At 35.2% G+C, this 23790-nt stretch overlaps 1 long non-coding RNA gene across 1 annotated transcript in view; it reads right to left on the reverse strand.

Annotated features, from left to right (window-relative positions):
* Positions 1 to 23790, reverse strand: part of LOC150102793 (uncharacterized) — a 44686-nt gene that overhangs the window by 16155 nt on the left and 4741 nt on the right. The window contains exon 2 of the long non-coding RNA XR_016548957.1: positions 972 to 1152. This is a non-coding gene — a long non-coding RNA (uncharacterized LOC150102793). The remainder of the gene's footprint in view (positions 1 to 971; positions 1153 to 23790) is intronic.

The raw sequence follows: 23790 nt of genomic DNA on the forward strand, positions 1-23790 counted from the left end.
TTATATATGTAGTTATATATATATCATTACTATTTCACGTTGGTTTGTTAATAAAAATGAATTATACTGAGACACGTAAACAAAAAAACTGTCATTACTCAGTCTGGAATATCAACTTGTTTATCAACGACATGACTTAACTACGATGTCCCAATTACCAAATACGTAAATTTCTTGTGAAGCAGATCGCAGCATGTTGTGCTCTGCTTCTCCACAAGCAGCAGTATGCAACATATTACGATATTATGTTTCCAAAATAATTATGTTTCTTCCCCAGCACTTCAACACTCATAGCAAATTGGTTTAGTGGCTTCGACAACAGACTTTCCACAAGATTGACAGCGTTGCTCACATTTGAATTGCTTATAATACCAGTTTGACAGTCAGTGTGACGTAAGGAGACGTGAAGTGTTGATATTTTAAGATCATTTTTCGGAAAAATCACACAAGAATATTTACAGTTCTTTTAGGCACAACGTGCACAGGAGTGACGTCATATTCAGAACTTCGCAGGTAAGTTATAAAAAAAGTACATTAAAGATTCATTTCTCATCTGCATATTTTGAAATGTTCATGACAAAGTTCGTTGGCAAAGTAAGAAGCGTGGAAGCAATTTTGGTTTAGGTAACTATTAATAGTGCATGCTGAGATTGGAACATATTTCAAGGTTATTGAAATAAAAAGAAAATCGAATTAAAGAAGTTATGCTATTGTTGTTCTTTGAAAAACACAGTCATTATTGTAATTCATATATCAAATTCATCAAACTTTATGACCTTTGAACTACATAAAACTTAATTTGTGACAAGAACCACTCGAGAAAGCAAAAGCTACAAAGAAAACACTTGTGTTACAAGAGAAATTTGCTATTTTAAAAATGTACTATAATGGAGTTTTCAGGACTGGAGAGAGAATTAGAACTGAGTTCAAGTAATTTACGTCGTAAGCAGTGAGTTGATATTATTACTTACGAAAAGCATGCCGCAGTTGACGTAATAATCCTACCGCGCTTCTCTTATACACACTGCAGGCTCTGGTGACAACATCTTTGAGATCGTGACCACTGCAGATTCGAACCAATTCTTGTCCACGACATGAGCAAACATAACAGATACAGATAAAAGCAGTTGCATATAACCACAGGTTTTTCATCTGGTGAAAAATTATAAAAGAACATTCATTAGTATGTGGTGGAATTACAGGTGTGTAATTACAAAATAACAATAATCTGCTTCTGAATTATAGTACTAAAAACATGATAATTTTATGTACCTTCGTAAAAGAGACCGTGGTTTTGATTACCTTAATTAATTCAAGTAACCCCTTATTTTACTTAATAATGATCCCAAAGCGCAAGAGTACTGCTGCTGGCAATTCGGATATGCCAAAAATAAGCCGTAAAGTACTTCATTTAAGTGAAAAGTTGAAAGTTCTCGACTTCATAAGGAAAGGAAAAAAAAAAAAAAACGTATGATGAAGTTGCTAAGATTCCATTCCCATAACTGTTATTACGGTATATTGTTATGATTGTTCTGTTTTATTATTAGTTATTGTTGTTAACCACATATTGTGGCTAATTTATAAATTAAACTTTATCATAAATATATGTACAGTCATCCGTCGACTTACGTCCGTGATCCCATAAGTGAATAAATAACATTTTCGACGATACTTTCGAACAAGACGCAAGCGAGCATAAGGTAAAGCATGCACAGTGGCAACAGCACTTTCAGCGGCACCCTCCCTTGGCAGTCGGCACGTATCTTCAATAGCTCCTCTGTTAATTTTGTGTTTGAGAAATGGAATACATGTGTATGTATCGTTCAATTTTTCACGATGTTTTGTGCAACATGGCTCCTACACGCACAATCCAAAAACCTAGTGAAGAATCACTGAAAAAGAGGCGAGCAATTGATCGTGAAACGAAGTTTCAAGTTATAAAGCAACATGAAGCTGATAAGCCCGTCAATGTGATCGCACATGACTTCAGATGGTCTCATTCTACAGTGACGACCATTTTGAAAAATAAGGATAAAATCGTAGAGGCTGTGAAAGGATCAGCTTCCTCTAAATCGACGATAGTGACGAAGCAACAACAAGGTCCTATCGGTGATATGGAAAAGCTACTTGAGTCATGGATAGAGGACCTGAACCAAAAGCGCACACTTCTTAGCACTGTGACCATAACCACTAAGGCACTAAGTCTCTTTAATATGCTGAAGGAAAAAGCAGAACCCGATTATGGCTACGAATTCAACGCTTCTTCCGGTTGGTTCATGAGATTCAAGCAGCGTTTTGCGTTGCATAATGTGAACATGTATGGGAATCTGCAAGTGCTGAGAAGGCTGCCAAGTAGTTTGTGGAAAAATTGGATAAAACTATTACGGAGGAAAATTATTTGCCACAGCAAATACTTAATATGGATGAGACGTCCTTGTTTCGGAAAAAAATGCCCGAGCGGACATTCATTCAAAAAATCTAAAATCTATACCTAGTTTCAAAAGTTTCAAAGCCCTTAATGCCCGTATTACTATCCTTTACGAGTAATGTGGCTGGATATAAACTGAAACCATTTGTGATATGACACAGTGAGAACCCACGAATCTTCAAAAACATTAGGAAGCATATTCCCAGTTCGTTATTGGAGCAATAAGAAGTTGTGGATGACTCAAAAATTGTTTGCGAATGCCTTAATCAACTGTTATGCGAGTGAAATGGAAAGCTATTGTGTGAAAGAAAATATTGTATTTAAAATTTTATTAATTCTAGATAATGCTCCGGGTCATCCGTCTTATACGTCTTTTGTTGGTGATCTTCACCAAGTTCAAAGTAATGTTTCTCCCTCCAAACAATACTTCATTGATCCAACCGATGGATCAGGGAATTCTTGCAGTGTTTAAGGCTTATTATCTGCGGAGAACTTTTTCACCAGCCATTTCTGCTACTTAAGGAAATGACCAGACTCTCGTGTAATTCTGGAACGCATTCAATATTTATCATGCTATTAAAAGTATTACTGTGGCTTGGAACGAAGTGACCTCTCAATGTATGAGTGGCATATGGAAAAAGACATTAAAAAGATTTGTGCATGATTTTGTAAATTTCATTGTAATAGTGGGCCTAGCAAACAATCTGAATCTCGAAGTGAATGATAACGACATAATGCAACCCATAGAAAGCTCCCCTGAAGAGTTGACCAACGAAGAATTGGTCAAACTGGAGGAACAACTGTTTCAGAAGAGGGAAAACGAGAAAAGGAAGAGGGAAAAGAGAAACAGGAAGAGGTAGTTAAGCAATTCACAGTGAAATGTCTTGCAGAAATGTTCTTTGAAGTTAGCGATGTTCTCAAAATGGCTGAAGACATGGATCCTAATGTTGAACATGGACCCTTAATAATAGAAACGAAAGTACATGGTGCGTATGCTTGCTATGAACAAATTTATGATGAAAAGAAGAAGAGCAATAAGCAAAGCACATTGGACTTTTTCATAAAAAAAAAAAAAAGGTTACACCAGAAGAGCGACAGCCTGATCATTCACACCGTGAAGGTAATGAAGATGTGATTGTGGAGGAAGATATGGGTGATTATTGTCCTGTTTTATAGTGGCAGTAACACACAGTATACAGTTTTATAATAAGGTTTAAAAGTTAAAATGACAGTATCCATATTACGGTTAAGTCCCTAACCCATATAACTCAGCTGATTTAATGAATCGATATAATCGATATATATATATATATATATATATATATAAGAGGGAGGTGTGGAAAGTTCTGATAAAAACCTAGACAAAAATGATATTAAAGCAACTGATATAACCATAGAAAGGGCATATAGCAGAGACTTTCAGAAAATAACAATAATGCCTAAATCCATTCGATCTTTTGTTTCTGTTCTAAGTTAAACGTGTTTAGTTAATTACTGGCCACTAATGTTATGTGACTGATACTTAAAATTGCAAAGCAGTTTTGTTGGAGGAATAACAAACTATAATAGTAATAATCACAAGTACTACAATAGTAAGATATGATTTATTGAAATGTGATGAATTAAGTTGCAAAATGTTAATTAACATGAATTAACATGTATGGGAACCTCCCCATATTTAACTAATATGGTGGTTCGTTATTTTTCCATTAATGCATTACACCCTTTTACTTTATTTGAGAAACTTACTGGTGTACAATCATCTCAAAATTCAAATTCTTATTTGCATTAAAAAATGGATATTTTTATCAATCTAGTTGGATGAGCGATTGGAATATCCACTCTCCAACCAACAGTTTGCGGGATCGAATCGTGCGTGGGCATGCTTAAGTGTCTTTATGTAATAGATGAATTTCATCTCCCTGTATGAGATCACCTTCTCGTTTTGGAAGCCTGAAGCGGCCTTCAAAAGTTCCATGCTTGGTCTCAAGAATAGGGTTTCGGTATCATAAAGATCAATATAAGTATAAAAGAATTGCATGTGAGCCTGTGTAGCTCAGTGGATGTGGCGTTTGCATACCACGGCGCTTGGCCGCACGAAGGAAGACTTGGTTTCGAGTCTAGTCAGCGACTACAGGAAATTTTTCTAAGCTTTTTTCGACCGGTTCCTGAGTTAGTCGATCTCTGGCACGGGCAAGCGGGTTTTTCCTCCCGGAAACTCAGGTTTTTCGTCCTGTAAACTCAAGAAAATCGACCGTAGAACCCACATTATTTCAAACATTAAATATATTGTGTTAGGGTTAGGGACCACGAGATGGCGGCACATTTGAGCCGTCTCTCTTCACTGCGTACCGCTTAATTAGTGATAGCCTTGGGCCATCTATCTCTGATTGGGTACCAGTGGAGATTGAACTGCCCACTCAGTCTCCAAAGTTAGATAGGGCTAAATGGCCTCGCCTACTCCCGTATACGAGAATAAAAAGACGTTAGCTGATTTTTTTTAGAAGAATTGCATGGTTGTATCGCTGGTCCAGTTTTTATACTTTAATGTGGTTCAAACCCCTGTTGTTAACTTAAAAGTGTCACAAAGTGACTCTTCTTGTCACGCTGAAGACAGTGATGTATAATTCATCGAAATAGGCCAAGTTAAACCCAAATTTTAGTGTGCTGAGGGTTGAGTAGAGTTCACCGTTGTCACTAACGAGCATAAAACAAAGGACGTCGCCATCTTTACATTTGTCCAAGGGAAGAAAGGTGAAATGCAACAAGTGCCTAAAGGAATTATCGTCCGACGGAAGTCATATAACCTACAGGAAATGCCTTAGGAATCTTCACTTTACATGTTCCGCATCTCAGAAACAACATGGCAACGTAAATCCAATGCCAAGCGACAGGATTGGAAATGCCTTACTGTAGAGAGAACAAAGAAACGCCGCCACCCACGACGCAACTGATTACGCCGGAGGCAGAATCGAACGATGAACTGAACAGACAAAAAAAATACCGGTGAGTCTTTTAATTTGAGTTCGGTAAATTTATTACTACAAAAAGGTTTAGAAAATATAAAAGCCAGCTTGGTAGATCTTGTCCAAGAACTATTTGATAAACAGAATAAACAAATAACCAAAAAAATTAGCGAATATGAAAAGGTTTTTAAATTTAATAATTCAAAAGTCGAAGAAGTCTTACAAACGGTAAAAGACATTAAAACCAGCATTAATGCACTAACTGACAGGCAACACAAAGTGATAAAAGACATGTCGGAACTCCATCAAGAATTTAATTCCCTCAAATTACAATACGAAGTTTTAAACCAACAACAACATAAAGAAGACCTTGTCATGAACGGTCTTCCAGAAACTGAATCCAGAGAAAATCTCAGAGACGTAGTTTTAAAGTTAGGCAATGCAATTGACATCCCCCTACAGCATAATGATATTCAGACCATAAATCGTATTCCTAGGAAGAACAAAAAACAAGGCTTGCCACGACCCGCACCAGTAATAATCCGTCTGACAAGCAAGGCTACAAGAGGCAATCTCATAAAAGCCAGCAGAATGAAAAAAACAGTTGTCAAGGATTTAAATGCATCGCAAGACAATACGCCAATCTTTCTATCTGAGTATTTAACACCTTTCAATCAGCATATTTTGGATCAAGCAAGAAAAGAAAAAAGAGAAAAAAAGTATCACTTTTTATGGATCAAAGACGGCAAAATATTCTTGAGAAAGTCACAGACTTCAAAGTCTATACAAATAAAAAGCTCGGAAGATATAGATAGGTTGCTAGAGTGAAACAAAAGGCTCCAACTTAGTTCAATAAGACGATCTCAACACAACAAAAATGAATACGAACCATCAGATAGATGTAATTATACCAGAATACATCAATAATTGTACTTTCGAATCGCTTGATGCATAGAAACAACACACAGTACAAGCGAGAGGTCTCTCAATCTTGCATATTAACATCAGAAGCATCCGAAAATATTGGTTATTGTTACAGGCTTATCTGAGGAATTACATTGATATTATTGATATATTGATTCTAACAGAAGTATCCATAACTAATGACGAAGCGACTGCTTTCCAAATTCCATGCTTCCAACAACATAGACCATGCCGCCAAACAAAAAGAGGGGGTGGAATATTAATATTTATCAAACAAAAATTAATAAAAAAGAAACGGCCTATCAGTTTGAGCATGCTGAAACCCTTTGCCTCGAAATCACTAATACCATCAATAGACAGCACTCCATAATACTAAATGCTATTTACTGGGGCCACCAAACCTAAACATGATAAAATTCTTGCACGAACTAAATTGCTGGCTTTCACGCCAAGAAATATGCTCAACCGAATACCTAATGATAATTGGTGATATAAACATAAATATTGCAAACGAAAACCAGAACAACACTGTACAATACCTAGACACGCTATCCATGTATAATCTAATACCAACAATAACATCATGTACTAGAGAAGAAATATTCGGAAATACTATCACTGCCTCCTATCTAGATCATATAAACCACCAAACAGTTACACTGCATCAGTCATAAAGTGCAAAGTAGCAAACCGTTACTTCACTGGTTTGCTACTTTGCTTTTCTTCTGTGGGACATGCAATGTCCCACAGAAGAAAAGCAACAAAGAAAGGTATAAAGAAAGTCAGAATTCGTTCAAAAACAACACAAAATCCTTGGATAACACAAAACGTGATCCTAGAAATACACAGAAAGGACGCTTTATGGAAAGAACTAAAGCGATATCCAAATAACACAGCTTTAAAAACTGAATATAAGATAACAAGGAGTCGTCTTACAACACAAATCAGAAATGCAAAAAGAAACTACTACAGAGACAAAATAATCTCTGCACATGAAACAAACCTGGCATCTGATCAAAGAGATGCTAGATTGTGTTCCCAACACTACCGTCTCCGAAACCATAAAACACAGCGTCATGAAAGACGCAAAACCTACCCAGCAACTAGCAAATGACTTTAATCAATACTTTGCAGACTCCATCCAAGAGCTGCACAGAAATATTCCCCCAGTCACAAAACGTGATCCTCCACTTGGACCACAATCAAAACAGACATTATGGTTCCCAACCATAAAAGAAGCAGAACGTCTCTCTGCAATACATCAAATCAAATCAAACCAAACCAAACAAAGGCCCAGGAATTGATGGTATAAGACCTAAAGATATAAAGCAACAAGCAACTAGTTTAAGCCCTATCCTACTAAAATTAATAAATAAAATATTTAAAACAGGACAAATACCAAGTATGCTAAAGATCTCCATAATCACACCCGTATACAAACATGGAAAAAGAAATTTAATCAGCAATTACAGAACCATAGCAACATTACCAATTATCAATCAAATTATGGAGCGGATCATACTGAAGAAACTCACAGCATACACTGAGATCTTTCATATTATCCCCAAAAAACAATATGGTTTTCAGAAAAATAAGGGAACAACAGGAAGACTTTACAGACGTAATTAATACCGCCTTAGACAAAAACAAAATTGCCATGGTAGTCTTTATAGATCTAACTAAAAGCATTCGATACACTTACACATCAAACCTTGTTAGAAAAGCTGAGACATGTTGGAATAGACGGGCGTCTTCACAGGTGGTTTACAAACTACCTTCAAAATAGAAAGCATATCACACGTATCGGGTCAAACCGAAGCAGAGAGCTACCAGTAACCTGTGGAGTACCACAGGGAGCTGTACTCTCCCCAACTCTATTCAATATTTACACGCAAGATATTAATCAGCTACCACTCAAAGGTAAGATATTCCAGTACGCAGACGATACAGCAATAATATCCATCCACAATAACGCAAGCATAGCCCAAACAAATATGCAACATGACATAAATCTGATCACAAACTGGCTCACAAAAAACTCCATACACGTAAACTCAGAAAAGACAAATTTAATGATATTCAGAAATCCATTGATTCGACCAGTTGATAACAAATGTATAACCATCCAACATAAAAACACACAGAACAGCAAAACCACTACAATCGTTCAGGTTGAAACAATACGATATTGGAATTTACTTAGATGCAGATATGAACTGGAATTGCCACATAAACCATCTACACAACAAACTCCGAACAATAAGTGGCAAACTCTACAGGTTAAAAGACATAGTTCCCATACGCCTAAAAACACTAATATACAAAGCACTATGCCAAAATATACTACGATACGCTATAACAACGTATGCTTTCTGAGCACCCTACATTAAATAGATTAATGTCGCTACAGTACAAAATGATAAAACTTATCTTTTGGGAACAAAGAGAAAATAACGACCTTATATACATTGTAATGTAAGAACACAAAATACTGACAGCAAAACATTTATGTCACTATGCAGCTTTGCTAAAACATTATTTCGATGCCAACTACGGGATATTCAGAAATACATACCGTATAACAAGACTTCAGACAACTAATTATATCACATATAAATACAATAATCACTACGGAAAGGCCACACGAAACTTCTATATCCCAGACATGATAAACAAATTACCTTTTGAATACAGAAACCTTACAAACTACAATAGCCTGAAAAGAGCTCTAAGGACATACTATGAACAAGAAACACGCACACAAAATGCCATACAAACTTAATGAAACACAATATATTCGTTCAGGCTTCCAGTTCAGCGACGCATCAATACATTCCAAGTTATTGTGTATGTATGCGTGCGTATGTGTGTGTGCGTGCGTGGGTGCGCGCGCGCGCGCGAATTTCTCAATCATAGATTTCGTAGTTTTCCAACACAGCAAAAAAAAAATAAATAAATAATAACCAACTGGTGTCATCTTCAATCTTCGAGGATGAAAGCAGAGAAATTAGTTCTCATTCAAGATGTATCATATGTAACCAAATGCATGTAATGTACGTATCACATGTAAACCAATGTATGTAATGTATGTATTATATGTAAACAAATGTATGTAATGTAAATATCATATGTAAACAAATATAAGTAATGTATCATATGTAAACAAATATAAGTAATGTATCATATGTAATCAAATGTATGTAATAACTGTAACAAAAGTATGCAATATGGAGTGATTATATCCATTGATATTGTATATATAGAGTGTAAAATTGCAAAGAAACATCTGTAATAATCATCATTATGAATATTATAATAATATACGTTGTAAACAGTTATTGTTATTATTATTATTTAAAAAAACTTTATGTACGAGAAAGTATTTGCTATGCATAATTGTGTTCATATAATGTATATAATTTATCTAAGAAATAATAATAATAAAATATATATATTATTATTATTATTATTAAGAGATACCTCCAGGGAGTCAGAGACTCATCGAGAGAGGTTATGCTATCTACACCAACTGTCATACCTATTGTTGAATTCATTAACACTGTATGTACACACACGTCCGACGGCAATCCATTCCAATCACGCACCACTCTACAAAAGAAAAATATAGTCGCCACTCACTTCTTGACATTATTCATTCTCAACTTCAAAGGTGTCTCATGTTTTTTCTCCAACTTGCATAAATGGTGTCTGCAGTCTACAAATTCCCAATCTTCATAATCAGTATTCCACAATCCTGATATCATTTTAACACTCCTCTGCAGTCTCTCCACTGTATCAGAATCACAATAAACCAGGAGACAGACCTGCTCGCAACAGTTCAAGTGAAGGCTTATTGAAGTCTTATAAAGATGCAAAAATGACTTTCTTATCTTTACACATCAAAGTTCGTTTCAGCATTCCAATCATTCTCTGAGTTGTATTTGTAATCTTCACTATATGGTCCTTGGACTTCGACTTCCCGTCTTCTAAAACTCAAAGATCCATAGCCTCATCAGTTCCTTGTAGCATAATTCCACAAATATAATACTACACTGGATATGTAATCACACCAAAGTGCATGAGATCAAGTGTTACATTTACTAATATTGAACTGGTAGCCATTTTCACATGCACACAGCTCCAGCCTATTCAAATAATTCTGCAAGTACTACATATCAGCAGCATTCCTGATTACCCTACCTCTCTTTGCATCATCAGCAAATAGTTGTATATCGCATGCCAAATCCTTCTCAATACAATTAATGCACAGATTAAATAACAATAGACCAAGGAATGATCCTTGTGGCACACACCACTGGTTACCTTAAATCTTGCAATCTGACATTCCCCATATATTACTTTTTGATATCTATCAGACAGCCATCCTCTTATCTATGCCAATATTTTATAATCCAATCCTATATTTTCCGGTTAACGCAACAGTGTTCCATGCTGTATTATCTCAAAAGCCTTAGTAAAATCCAAAAGTATAATGGTGTATCCATTTTCGTTGTCTAGATCAATTGTAACATTATTACAGAATGTGATTGCTCAAGCATGACGTTCCCTTAATAAACTCATGCTATTCACTGCAGAGTATAATTTCTCTCTCAATCAATTTCTGTATGCGAGCCGTAACCAACTCTTTTAAAATTTTCACCACCACTCCATAGATACTGATAGGTTCGATAATGGATACGTCAGTATTTGCAACGGCCCTTGTGCAATGGGAATGCCTTACATTATTCCCATTCATGTGTAATCTTCCCTGTTCTAAGACTCAAATTATATATCCTGGAAAGAAGGAGTAGCCAGTTCAGCTTAACACTCTTTTAGCATTTGTGTGATATAAAAATTCTTATATCTTATGGATAAAATCTCTCTCATAAGTAATTCCATCTCTCTCTCTCTCTCTCTCTCACTAATACACGTCCTTTCTGCCCTATGCTTATAAAAATACGATGTGGAGCTGCTCAACATCCATTCAGAGTTGTTCAACTGGAACCTCTTCCTTTCATCCTCTTTCATTTTAATTATCGCTATTCTTGACAACAGTCTATCTTATCAAGATACCCCAAGGATTACTAGTAACTAATTCAGAAAGAATATCAGTAATCTCTCTCTCTCTCTCTCTTTTAATTCATGTCCACATGGATTAAGTCAATTTATATCAATACCACACATGCTCACATGGGAGAGTAATATAAAAATTAAGAATTTAATAAATTAACGAATTTATACTGAGACATTACTTTCAAACTGTTATATACCCCAGATACCAGGATTACCAGGATATTTTTCTGCAGGACCATGAAGTCTGCATATCAATGTGTGCAGGTTTCTTAGATGCTACCAGGTACGTATAAAACGAATACAGACAGAACACTTTTTTACTACTTCATTTCGATTAATTAAACAGTTCGAATAATTTTTACTAAAAACAAGCTAATAAAGAATTTATGAAAAATGTGAGCAATCAGATAATCGATAACTTATTGTTATAAGAGGCACATACAAAATAAATAGGACAAATATGACAAACTGGCAAAGTATTTAGAAGAAAAATAAATGATTCATTAAAGGGAACTTTAATCAAATTAAAAGCAATTTATATAAACAGACTTGCCATCTCTACGAAATATTTTCAACGGTCTCCACCTGCAGTGATGGAGTTCTCATAGAAATATAAGAATATCCAAGAGAGAAAAGCACTGTACTTACCACTATAGTCATTGTTTCTATTCGTCTAGGAAACCTCTGCAGTTCAGGTATGTTCACTAAGACGTCCTTGACAAAGTTATCAGAGAAAGGAGCAGGAATTTCTCGCCTTTAATGCAGTGAGGTTGATACACGAGATATCCGACTGAGGTTGTGTGAAAAGAGAATTCTAAACATTTGCTTTCCGTGATTTGTAATCAATAATCTTCTTTGTGGAAAATATGTATTCTTGACTGATGACATTAATCACGTTGTTAGAGTCATTATCATAGTCTTTTGTTACAATCTGCAGATTAATTAGAAAACATATTTATATTCCTATTTTAATCGATTATATTTTTCTTCCAAGTAAATCTGTGACAGTGAACCCTGTCTTGAACTTGTGTCGCTTGTCTCGTACTATAGCAAAGTTTTTTCATTCAACTAAATGCAGATTTTAGTAAGTTTTCTACTTCTAGTTCATGAATATGATGGAGATGATTCGGCTTATGAAAACTGATTCGACATTTCTTTGTCTCAGAATTCTGCGAGAATAGTTTATTAAATTAAATTTGGAAAGATGAATTTATATGTTGTTTGCTTCGTAATTGGGCAGATAATTGTTTAATAAAGAGAATGACTAGTGATGTGTTTTGCGAAACATCTATTAGAATCATTTTTCCAATTAGTGCATACATTTTTAGATTCTGGTTTGAATTTTTATTGAAATTTCGTATTTGAAACAAATCTGTAGGGAATGATCATCATACACTTTTTATGATTTTTTTTTCGATCTGTTTGCAGACAAAATAAATAAATAAAAAATAAATAATTAGAATTTAATTAACTAGGACCTTATTTTGTTAAATAGAATTTAATAAAATGTGATATGTAGAATATATGGTAATCATATGCCCACAGGATTCAATATTAGTTTCAAACATATTATTTTTATGGTAAAGCAAATCGTATAATTAAAAATGATATTAATAATTCCGCGCTTTCTGAATAGAATTTAATGAAATTTGGTATTTCCGATATTTTCCGAAACGTTTTAATTGTGAGTTTTCATTTGTATTTATTTTGATAAATAAATTTAGTCAAAATAAAATAAATGTCTATATGACATAATCGAAAAACAGTTCGACATTTCATAAACGCGCTTTAACATTTGACTTCAAATTTTTCACAAACCGCGGTTTTCGTGGTTTGTGAAAAATTGAAAATTGAATTGAAAATTCAACTCTAATCAGGTTTAAACTGTGTCGATACTGTGAATAAGCACTGGGACATCACTTGCATTTCAGAAAAAACTAACTTCGACTCGCTTCTTCTTGCTTTTTCCATCTAGACATACCCTTTAATAAGTTTGGAATATTAAATCAGGTATTTGGGACACTACATTTCCTTCAACATGACTACTATATGTCGCTGATGGAAGCAATGGTCTGGAAGCACCCATTTTTCAGTTCCTCGAAGCACGCTCTCTTGTGCAAGTTTTTTCTTGCATCGTTTTCCTCAAACCATGTCGCTGATCTGCAATATATGGTGCTGCCGTGTTGAAAGAGACATAGATCTATTCCGTAAACTACTACATTCTAAGAATTGACCGCGCTGTTAGCCTAGTGGCTTTGCGCTTCGCAACCATATGCCTGGGGGAGTGTCCCAGGTTCGATTCCCGTTCTAGACGTGAGGAATTTGAGGATCTTCCTCAGGCATAGCCAAGTTAGCCGGTCTTGGGCGCGGTCAGTAGGGTTTTTTCCGCCAGTTTATCTGGCGTTTTTCATCCCGCAAGCAGGCAAACCGGCCCCGTGAACATACGCCTCTACAGTCAAAAAAATATATCCCTCCCCCCAGCGGCAGACCAGGCGACGGGTCGGTTGGGAGTAGTACCAACAAGAAGTCGCATCTAAGTAACACGCGGACCCTGCATAGGAAGCGGGAATAACGCGTAGAAGAAGACTACATTCTAAGAATTATTGTGCTAACCAGAAGTACTGCATACCATCAGCGTCCATCCTTCCTATGATATTCAAATATCCAAATCCATACCAACAGAAATAGTCCAAACCTATCATATTGCACTCTTATACGTATTGCTCATGTGTTGATGATAGGATTCTAACCCATGGCCTGTTGATTAGAAGAGCAGGAAGATATTTTCCTTAACGCAAGGCTATTTTGAGGAAAATCCTCCCTGTTTAATTAGGTACGGTAATCATTCTGTTTAAAGAAAATATTTTTACCAGTATTTTGAGTTTAAATGGTTAGTTTCATTCAACGAAACAGATAGATACCAAGAACGTTTAAACACTTTTTAAGATATCTTTTACTAAGAACCCTGAACACAATAAATTTAATTTTTTAAATTAATGAAAAATGAAGTGGGTTTTATACATTTCCGCTGCGTTCCACCTTCAGAATTTCTATACTAAGAATACTTTTTTAAGAAAGTAGTTTATATGGATAATATTTTAATTAAAGTAACGCATAATAAATATTAAATACTAGGCAGCTTAAACATTTTTGATAATACTTTTGTTTTTACAAACATACTAATGACGACAGAAAGAACAAAATAACTTGATCTTAATCAACATACCAAATATATAAAAATCAGTAGAATTCGTGATAAGTATGAACGAATAAATCTTGTGTTCTGTAATGTAATACAATTGGTGTCCCCTTAACATGATACCCTGACATCCGCATTCCAACGATTTTTCTTTTGGAACTCACAAAATTAGAGTTAAATCCATTTTAATATGATTTTCCGAAGAATGATTTTTATTTATTTATTATTTATTTTTATTTGAAACGAGTGCAATTTCATATCCCCTATTAGCAACAAGTAGGCTTAGGAAGTCGAGCACTGAACCTGAAAGTGTCACGCCATAAAGTAAATTATAAACAGAGCGTCTACTCAGGGCATTTTGTAAGTCCATCAAATTTCGAGTCTTATATGTATTTATGTATAATTTGGAAATTTGTTTTTGTTCCAAATTGCTCAAAGAGAAAGAAAAATTGTGAGTTTTTCCTCTAGTCTCGTACGATATAACAAGATATATACCAAAGCGAAAAGAGGCGCCATAAAATATTTTATGGTCAAGTGTTGCATGGCATTCTCTGTTAAAAGGTTGCATTCATAGCGTAAAACGAGACGTTGTGAAGAAGAATTGTGAAAGACATTATCTTTAGTAAGGACTGGCTAAGAACATAGAAAGCTGCATAAAAGTTGTTAAGCAAAGAGAGGAAAATTTTACTGTTTCTTGAAAAGAAACCGAAGTAGTTTGCACACAGATGGAAAAAGATGTAACGTGTTGGCAGAAATGATTTTGAGATTATAAAACATTCCATGGTCATGTGTTGCACATGACACTCAGTAAAATGCTGCACTCGAAGAGTACAAATGTTCGTGCATGTTTTAAGATTTTGGAATATTTCAATAACATTTTTTTTAAAAGCGAGTTTAGTAGTTCGATACATATTACATATCTTTTTTTTGAATTGATGGACTATTTACCTAATTGGATAACCCACCCCCACAGGAATATTATACTAATGGATATGTTTCAAACGAAACGAATTAGTGAACCTAAAATATTTTTAAGGATTTAAACACGAAACTTTGTATTATTAAACAAATTAGAAGGGGTAATATCGCACGTCCATTTAACAGGGAAAATTGTGAAAGACGTAACTTTTTGTTTGCCCACTGATGACAACATCAAGAGAGTGGAAATATCACCTGAGATTTTCCTTCCTATAATAGAGGAAGAAATTCTGACCATAAAATATCACAAAAATGACCAAAATAATCTATTATTATTATTATTATTATTATTATTATTATTATTATTATTATTATTATTATTATTATTATTATTATTATCACATAGTACCCCCAGGGAGCCCAAAGACTCATCGAGGGAGCGCACCTACAACTCTCTGTCTCCACCACTCAACCCACAAACTACATGAACCACAACTACCATCATCTACACCAACGCCAACGCCATCTACCTCCCATCATCGCTAGTATTTTCACAGACAATCACAAACATCCATGCCCACGGCGGGATTCAAATCCCATAGCGTTTGGCTGGAGAGTGGATACGCTGACCACTCGGCCAACCAGGCCGGCTGTCTCCAAAAAAATTACAGGGCCCTAAAAAATTTCTACATTTGGAAAAGTTGATGACATTGTTATGATTGACTAGTATACTTGTGTGGTAGTATTGAATTTGTCTTTATCTTCTTGTAAAAATAATATAAACTTTCCAATTCATCATCAAAATGCGTAATATCTATACCTATAGATCTCTTTTAATTTTTCCACATAGCTCAGGGGCCTTGGCGGCCGTCAGGTCCTACACCCACTTGCTTCTTCTCTGCTTATGAGGAACATCTCTCACCGAAGGTATGGCACCCTTCAGCGAATTAATGAATAGTGGTTCCAGCCACATGTCCGACTTCGACGTCGGACATGTAGTAGCTGCAAATAGTTTATCTATGCGAGAGTTTGACAAAGGTCGACATGGTTGTAAAGTCGAATAGACATACCACAGGTCAAATGGATGGATGTACAGCCAAAATCAAGCAGAGAGACTATTGAAAAATGTCGAATAGTTTGATGCATCTCGATTCCTTATTTCATACAGATAGAAAGATAAGGGTATAGCTACTGCATCATGAAACCAATGATCCATCACACTTATCCAGAACTGTGCAAGGGAGTGATGGCAAAGAGACGGTGTTGGATTTTCCTGACTCTCATAAATTTAAATACGTGAGAGGTAAGAATGAAAGCCAGCTTATTTGAAGCTTGTTACCTACACAGTAGATTATTTCTACTGACCATTTCCAGCATGTCCGATGCTTCAATCTAGATAACGCGTTATACTGCAAGACATACTTTGTCCAGGAATAGTTATTGTAATATGATATCTTTACCTTAATGGATTGGCATCCTGACACATCTGATTCCAATCCATTGAGCATCTTTGGGATTCATTAAACAAGCTGTTTGAGGGACCAACCATATAATATCCGATTAAACCACAGATATCCATCAGACCTACCATATAGGATAGCTGGAGTGTTTCCAAAAGTTTGGAGCTAATTTCCAGAATATTTTAAAGTCTCACATTCAATATGGTATTTGGTGAATACTGTACATAGCTGGTCTAAACAGCTAATTCTGAGCTCTTTATGTATATATTGGCGACACGCATTATTAATACCATAGTGGATAGATTAATTTGTGTAAATCAGGGTTTAATTCATTATGAACTGTTTTATGACCGTAGTACTTCGTAAAGTTTATGAGGAATGGGTCTTTTGTATTAATGCCATGAGTCACTCATCTGTAATCAGTGTGCATAAAAAACACAATTAAGTGATGTGGACAATTGGTATTGAGATGCAACATTTCTTCCTGCGATTAATAACAATGCTTTTATTAATCACACATTGATTCAAACTCATATGAATTCAAATTCATATGCTAGTCTGGAGGACGAAGAAATGTCCTTTTTTGCATCTAATAGCAACGTAATCTATTTGACATGACGTGAGGAATGAATAGGGATTATTTCTTATAATGCTTATTGTTTTTTGTAGGAAAATCAAATTGGTTTTACACATTCTTGAAATCTATTTGTAACAAACTGTACTCCTGCTCCAAAGACCTTCTTGTCCAATGATTGATTAAGAGCTGATTCGAAAATATTTGCTTTCTGACTTTTCTTTTCACACGATCTTACAGAATAAAAATGTACTTCTCAATGTACAAAGGAGTACACTTATTCACTGTTCTCAGAACGATCTCTGCATTAAAACTCTTCAAACTTCTATGTTGCTTGATAGTGCGTGCTTTCCAGAATTAACTTTTATTCCTTACTGAAAGAAACAAGAATGAACATCGGTGTTAATTGGAACTTTAGGATAATCATTTCTGTTCTTTAACGAAAACAACATTTGAATGCATTTTAAAAACCTCCTATTTGATCACTTTTATTTTTATTGCACGCATACAAATATTGAAATTATTCAAATTGCATTGTGTTTTACCATTCGTTAATATCACGATTAGTTAAGCCTTATGTTTAGTCTGTCTGTCTGTATTAAAGTTGTATATTAAACCCACTTACTGAACAAATAACTAACAATAACGGCTAGTTTTTTGAGGTATGAATGAATCGTTCATTAAATGAATTTCAGTGGTGTTCCATGCTGCGGGACTCATTTAAAACTAACATGAGGGCTCTTTTTAATTTTTCTTCATCATGGCCTAGTTCAAGGTTACTTCTAGATAACCGACTGCCAGCGACTCCACACATGCTTCATTTCGTGATGTTACAGTGCATTACTTTGATGACCAATTGTTTATGTAATTTCCACCGACGATTGGCTGTAAACCTATAATGCCTTAGCAGCGAAGGTGAACTAAAGTTTTATACTTAATTATACTTATATTTCTTTTTCTATAGTTATAGTCTTAATTCTGCAAACATAAGTGCATAGGAAACATTTAGTTCCTAATGTAACTTATTTGAATGAATAAACAGGTGTGCATTTGTTTTATGTATTTCCCATTGCAGGTCCTTCTGTCTGAAATAATTACAAATATCTAATTATATATTTAAATTAAGGGGATATGTGGGATTTGATATCCCCTTAATTTAAATCATGTTTACATCGCCGAAATGAAGCCTATTGGCTGTTTATTTTAAATAATCATGATTACATATTTTCTATTTCTAACATGAGGTTCATATAATTATCATTATTACGTGATATCTCTAAGGAATCCAAGAACTCATTCGCCAGAGGGCACTCCACGCCACACTCCTCGTTTAATCCATATTACTTCACTATCAGTCCGAGAGGTTAGCCTGGTGGCTATGCGCTTCGCAACCATATGCCTGGGGAAGGAGGGTCCCAGGTTCGATTCCCGTCGACGACGTGAGGAGTTTAAGGATCTTCCTCAGCCATAGCCAAGTTAGCCGGTCTTGGGAGTGGACAGCAGGGTTTCCCCTCAGTTTATCTGGGAGTTTTCATCCCGAAAGCAGGCAAACCGGCCCCGTGAACACACACGGATACAGTCAGGAATACTTAAGACAATCCTTCCAGCCATAGGTCTGAATTGTTAGTTATGCCAGTCCCGAGCCCGATTAAAATAGGGGGGATTGAGGGGGTGCTGTACCTCCCCGTAAAAGGGTCTCACGGCAGTTGAATCACCATTCGAAATGAATGAATGACTCCATTATCCACATTCTACACACTGCGCCATCTAACACCGGATAACAGTAATTTTGTTTCTTAACTGTGCTTGTTGTCTGATAGACTTCGCTAAATAATACAGGCATGACGGCCAGAAAAACCTAAGTTTCCGGAGAAAAAATCCGCCCACCGTTCTGGATAGGCTAACTCACTTTCAGTTGAAAAGCACAAGCAGTGATTTATCTCGTAATGACAAGAATCGAAATCAGAACGCTTTCATTTAATGGGCAAAATGTCTCCAGTGATTCTTCCAAATAACGCCGAACAGGAGCTTAAGCATATTGCAAGTTAAGCAACTGCGATTTGTTGCGCATTCATCTGACGAGTATTGTAGATTGGGCAAAATAGGATATTTTTATTGAATAAAAACATTTCTCTAAACAAAATATTTTTACCTTTAAGGCAACAGAAGAATATGCGTAATATAAAAGACTATCCTGTTAGAAAAATGAATGTAATAAAGTATATTTGGCAAAAGAAGTCAATGTTGTTTTCACTGTTCTTTCCATTCTTATTATTAATTGACTTCTCTTTATTGAAATGGTTCTCTTACCAAGGGAAATGTTCTCCAAACAACGATACAACACCAATAATCGCTTCAGGGAATTCTTATTGACTTATTGAAATGGGAGAGCGCATTTTTTTTTTCGAGTGGCAACGAAGGTTTCATAATTTATCGATCCCTATTTATAATTACGCTGACATGCTTGGTTACGTCGATAGCTAAGTTAAATATATATATATATATATATATGTAGAAAGTGTTTTACCTTGGGTATAATAAATGTTAAAGATACCAAGCTATTTTAAACTTGGTTTTACTCCATTTCCCAAGTAAGCAAACAGACAAACAAGTCAAGTTTGCGCCTGCAAGTTTGCAAGTCTAGCTGACCCTGCACGTAGTGCAAGACCAAGGCAACTCATGGTAAAAGTAGAATAAGCTCTGATCACTAATCTTAATATTTACCCTTAATGCAAAGCACATCTCCTGGAGGAGGTATGATGCTTTGTATTAAAGGCAAAGGGCCACTACCCAGACCGATTTCGACCTTTATTGAGGTCTCATCAGTGGGAGCAAGGCTGGAAATACCAAGATTTTAGTAATACAGAGCTTATAAGTATATATACTTATATACTTATAAGTATATAATATATCTCCTCCTGAGATTTTTATTTAATAAGGTTATTTACCTTATGGTAACTTGTTCTGGTAAAATACTTATAAGCTCTGTATTACTAAAATCTTGGTATTTCCAGCCTGGCTCCCACTGATGAGACCTCAATAAAGATCGAAACTGGTCTGGGTACTGGCCCTTTGCCTTTAATACAAAGCATCATACATCTCCTCCAGGAGATGTGCTTTGCATTAAGGGTAAATATTAAGATTAGTGATCAGAACTTAATCTACTTTTACCATGAGTTGCCTTGGTTATGCACTACGTGCAAGGTCAGCTAGACTTGCAACACACACACACACACACACACACACACACACACACACACACACACACACACACACACACACACACACACACACACACACACACACACACACATATATATATATATATATGGCCTAGTTGACCGAACATATTCGAATCCGTTCTGCAGCCAACAAGCTACGGGTTTAAATCCCACACAGGGCATGAATGTTTATGATTTGGTTGGCTGGCTGAATAATACAGAATATAGAAATGACAGCCAGAAAAACCTAACTTTCCGTGGAAAATTGGGAAATGTATTAGATCACTCAGTGTAAGACCAGCACAGCGCTTATTGGCAGCCTGATGTTGCTTAAAAAAGTTAATGTATTGAGATGATGTAAACAATATAAATTTAAAATATAAATCCACTAATATCCTTTTTATTCTCCAAAAGAAGTCAGTTAGCTCTAAGTAATTAAAAAAAAAAATAGTGGTGAATAGCCAGCTGGCTATAAATTTCCAAGCTGTCAATAAATTATACACTATTAGTAGTTATCAATAAGCTGTTAATAAGTTATAAACTATTAGTTGGAGATACCTAACCAATTTAATGTCAATTTTATGTCAATTTAAAACTTAAACGAAACATACAAAAAATAAATAAAATAGAACAAACAAAATCTCCTATTTTCTTTAATTAATTAGTAGAGTACCCCCCAGCGATGAGTCCTTGGAGAGGGTCACATTGTATTAATAATAATAATTAATGTAAATATAGTAATACGATACGCACTTTATTCAGATATTTGTTATTTATTTATTTATTTAGAATTTGCAGTTTCGTTACGGTGTTAAGAGAGAGGGCGCAGTGTTAACAGTGAAAGAACAAGTCTGTGTCGTGCAACTGTAAAAATCGTTTCATGCAATATTTACAATTTTTTCTTTTTTTAAATAATTGCTGTTATCTGTTGAATGTCAAGCTTGAACTGTAGTTTCATGTGTAAGTACTCCTTCGAGTCGTCGTAGGTTTACCAAGTGTGGTTTCCTCGTATATTACAGGTATTGCTTATGTAACATTTTAAATCAGCATACGCAACGATCAATTTTATGTTCTTTTGGTAAGATTTTAAGATTTCCGGTTTATTGGAAATAAATCTAGTTCCGATAAATTAATTTTCTTTTCCTTTTAAAAATACAATGCAATTTTAAAGTGCATAGGTTGCTGTTTTGTTAACATAGCTACATTAGAAGAAAATGAAAATTTGAGTTTTACCGAAACATTAAAAAAAAAAATGATGCAAAGAAATGTTTAAAAAACTGTTCCTTACAAAATGAGATAATTACTCCCGACTTATTAATTACGTACTAGTTTAGCATGCTGCGTATTCAAGGTATATATAGAAGAAAAAGCAATTTTAAATATAATTGAATCATTGCTTTAACGAGTAAAAAGATACCTATCCATGAAATTAAAATTTACAGGTGTCTGTATGTGTGTATCCTGGTTTACATTGCGTGACAAAAAATGCCACTTACGTCCTTTTCAGTATATGTAAATATTAGAGGACTCGTAATGAGGTAACTATTACTTTTTTCGAAAAGGTTCGTAGCTTTTTAAAAATCTCGTTACTGGAAAGTGAGCAAAACATTGTTATATTACTATTCCTTATTTCTTAAATAAATTTGAACAAGTTAAGAACTTTAAACAGTTTGTTCTTGAAGCGACAAAAGTTATTGCACGAAATTGCAATTTGTAGACTTAACTCCGTAATTGCACGAAAATGCAATTAGGGAGTTGTTTTCTGATTTAAATGTTGTCGTATTTGAGTTATTCTGACTACCATTGAAAAATGCCAAACCACTCATAACAGCGAACATGATTCTCGCAGCGAGTCAGTATTACTATTGGACCTACACCATTGAGAGAATGCAACAGACCAAGACGAGAAAGGGTACAAGTGTAAATTAAAAGGCAAACCATTCCTCATTGGACGCTTGTCATGCCTGACACCTCATCAGAATAACTAATCCAGTGTTTCATAGAGAGTAAAGAACTACTCCTTCCCCACCCCTTAACTTTCTTAAATATATGTTTGCGCCACTTTCATTCACTATGTGAAGTAATTGATGGAGATAGTTTCGGTAATTTTCTTTCCCCATATTTTTTTCTTCATCTCGCACTTAATTGTGGAATGAAAAGTATATACTGCCTTATTTCGCTTTATGCTAATATAGAATGATATTGACATTTCTGGAAGGTCAAATTCATTCTCAAGAAAAGGGGTGAGGTACATCAGAGCTGTTTCAAGATAATACTTGAAACAGCACTCATGTACCTCATCCCTTTTCTCCGAAGAGACGTTATATATTCAAGTGCAACGGAGAAATATATATTCACGATGTTTATCAGATCGGGAAATTTTGGCACAAGCTAGTTCGGATCGTTTAATGAAATGTACCATTTTCTGAAAATACTGAATGACATGTAAGTGTGGTGTGCTATCCTTATTTCGATGTCTGAATTGACATTTCGGAAGTTAACTTACTTAGTTAAAAGTGCTATTTGAAATTACGTCCGAAGACTGAGGCATGTGTCCCGTCTGTTCTGAATTTGCAGGAGGAAAAATGCCACCCCCTCACCTTCCTTGGAAAAAACCTTCGATGCTTGTATTTTAGACGGGATTCTGACGTACGTCGTTATGGACAAAAAATAGTAATGATTGTAAAACACATTGGTTGCCGGCTTATGAGCAGCACCTTATCGTTAGTTCTCTTCGACAACGAATTTGTGTTCGCCGTGGAAGAGAACTAACGATATACAGCATATATTAGTAATCGATGAATTAGCATATTCTTCAAATAGTGAAAAGAATGAGCTTTTAACAAATAATATTAGAAAGTTAGAGGCGATGATCCGAGGAAGGAAATGGCATATCCTTACTATTTTTGAGATTTTCATAATGAGGATAGCACTGCAGGTGGGAAGTAGGCCCCCTGAAAGCAACATCCTTTCTCTCGTTACCCATTTTTGTGTTTTTTTTCCTGTTTAACCATCATGCAGTAAAAC

Source organism: Typopeltis vanoorti, chromosome 10, assembly GCF_054136105.1.
Source record: "Typopeltis vanoorti isolate ZY-2024b chromosome 10, IOZ_Tvanoo_1.0, whole genome shotgun sequence".
Classification (NCBI taxonomy): domain Eukaryota; kingdom Metazoa; phylum Arthropoda; class Arachnida; order Uropygi; family Thelyphonidae; genus Typopeltis; species Typopeltis vanoorti.